Below are 2582 nucleotides of genomic sequence, written 5' to 3' on the forward strand. Positions count from 1 at the left end.
GGGCTTCATCATAAAGCAGTGTAAGGGGCCTGAAATTTCTGAAGGCTGCCCCGAATATCAGAAAAATACTACATAACGGCCACTAGATGAACCTGAGGATCATAAGAAATAAATACTTCCTTCTTTTGCTCCTCAGCTCTATCTAGTGGTCATCATGCGATATTTTCCTGATATTACATTCAACTTGAAAACAAAATATACTAAGAGGATTATTTATTCCCGCCATATGCACAGAATGAACAACGAGGTTTACAGGACAAATGGCTCTGCAAATTGTTTATAAATAAACCCCTTAGTATAATTTGTAAGATATTAAGCAATGCAATCTGAGAAACTGTTAGGATCCAGAGCGCCTCTTGGTGGCGCAGGAGCTGAGACCTGCAGCTCCAGTGCTCACCTGCGGGTGTTTCCCAGCTGCCAGTACTTAGCCATCACCTGGTGCTTCCTGGGAGGATATTTAAACCCTCCCTGCAGTCAGGATGATGGCTCAGTATCGTTTCCTGTTTCCTGAAACTTGAACCATGAGTCCCAAGTTCCGGTGAACCCTGCTTTCCGTCCAGAGTCCTGTTACCAGTCCTGTACCCTGTTTGTGTCCTGAGCCTGGTTACCCATTTGCAGTCCTAGATACCTCTTGTTGCCATTACCTGCCTTTCCTCCTGTTGCCATTACCTGCTTGTCCTCCTGTTGCCATTACCTGCTTGTAGTCTGGTTGATGTTACTTATTTATGTTTGCTTTTGTGTGTTGTTTAGTTTTGCTGTTTATTAAACTGTATATAATACATTCTGCCCTGTCTGGTGTGGTCATAAGTGTTTGGTCTGCCTGTGTGGGTACCTGCGCAGGTGTGGGGTCACCTGTGCCGGTATCCCTGACAGAAACATAACAGAAAGACTCTGCCCTAATAAAGGCTTACTTGGCTGAAGTCTGAACTTTCTCTTAAATTATAATAAAAGAAAAAAGGTAAAAGCTGAGATCCATTTGGAAAACCATATGCTAAATCATTTGGTCCGAAGAGACAGACTACTGACTGTATATGTTGCTGAGCAATTGATTGCTGAATAATGTCAAATCAGCAGTAACCATCATTTGCGGAACAGCTGTGCAGGTTTTATGGAGCCAAGTAGAGAGTTTCCGAGAAAAGAACACTTTTAAAACTGAAAAATGATTTGCTAAAAGTAATTAGAGGAAAGATCTTGGAATGAGTGTAACGTGAAAAGGAAAGAGCCCTTAAAAAAGACCTTCACCCTATAAGAAAAGTTTACCCCACTTAAACTCCCCCCCCTCCGCAACAAGCACACAATATGCACTTTACACATGCCTCCTGGGATATGTAAAGTGCATATCCCAGGATGCATCAGCTTCCATACAGCAGATGGAGGAGGAGGGTTCACCTGGCAGCATGTCATCTGTACCCAGAAGAGAGAGCCAGCTCCCAATTTAGTCAGGGAAGAAGACTGCGGTGCTGGGACCCAGTGTGTGGCAGCAGAACATGTATGACAGCTGGGCAACGTTGGATTTACTGAGTGGGGAGTATGTAAATTGAGGACTACCCAGCATTGGGTAAGAGGGTTCAAAAAAAATTCAATGGGGGAGGGTGAAGCTACTATTTAATGATTAAGTTACAGGTATAGGGTGAGCCAGAAATACTTGCAGCATTATGAATGTAGGCAACCAGGGTAGTGGCAAGGGCGGTAGACATGTGGTTGTCCCACATATGAACTTGGCAAAGGCATTTAAAATGAATAGGCCAATAAGTTAAAGTGACATTAAAGTCAAAATGTTTCTGAAGCTATTTCAAGTGCTGATGAAATCACCTACAAAGAATACTGCTTCCTTTAAAAGTGTTTAAAAGTTTTAGTTCCCTGCAGAATCAGCTGGTCTCCTGAGCACTGGTGTTGACTTCCTGTTTTAGAGTGACTCCTTTCTCAAGCAGAGTCACCCTTGTGTGTGCTAGTAAGCTGTGTGTGTCTCCACAAACACACAGGCACAGCAAACCAAGCTACTACCCTGCCCCCCTCTCCTTCCTCCAAACTAGTAGATGAACAGTTGCTGGAGTCTGCCCTGTACTTTGTGATCTTGTACTGGGCAGGAAGTTCAGGGAAGCTGAGCTGAGAGACTTAGAGACAGAACTTGATGTTTTAAAATTGTTTGGGCAAAAATTTAAAGCAATACTTTGCTGGACAATGTATATTTGTTTGATCTGGATTCATTATTGAAAAACAATTGTGAGTTTAAAACTACTATAATTTTAATTTGGTGCATTTAGTAAACAGTTCTTTATCAATTATCCTGTAGTGAAAGAGAATTTACTTTTAGTTATAGTCTAATATACAGCAAACTCTCACCCCTCCGTACTCTTAGCACCCTACAAGACTCCTCTACCCTGCTATTACCACTAAGCTAGTAACACACCAGCAGCACAATAATTGCCCCCCCCCCTTCTCCACCAAGCTACTGCTACTGCCAGACCGAATCTGCAGCAGTAGTCCTTCTGCTGCAGATTGAAGGGGGTGCTAGTGAGTGAGCGGTGAGAGTGATCTCCTTGCTTGCGTCTTTGCAATATTTCCTATGCCTGCCCCTTTCC

General features: G+C 43.1%; 1 long non-coding RNA gene across 1 annotated transcript in view; it reads left to right on the forward strand.

Annotated features, from left to right (window-relative positions):
* Window positions 1-2582, forward strand: part of LOC108789064 — a 17613-nt gene that overhangs the window by 10874 nt on the left and 4157 nt on the right. The gene's annotated exons all lie outside the window — the stretch shown is intronic.

Source organism: Nanorana parkeri, unplaced genomic scaffold, assembly GCF_000935625.1.
Source record: "Nanorana parkeri isolate BGI_ZX_2015 unplaced genomic scaffold, ASM93562v1 scaffold373, whole genome shotgun sequence".
Taxonomy (NCBI): domain Eukaryota; kingdom Metazoa; phylum Chordata; class Amphibia; order Anura; family Dicroglossidae; genus Nanorana; species Nanorana parkeri.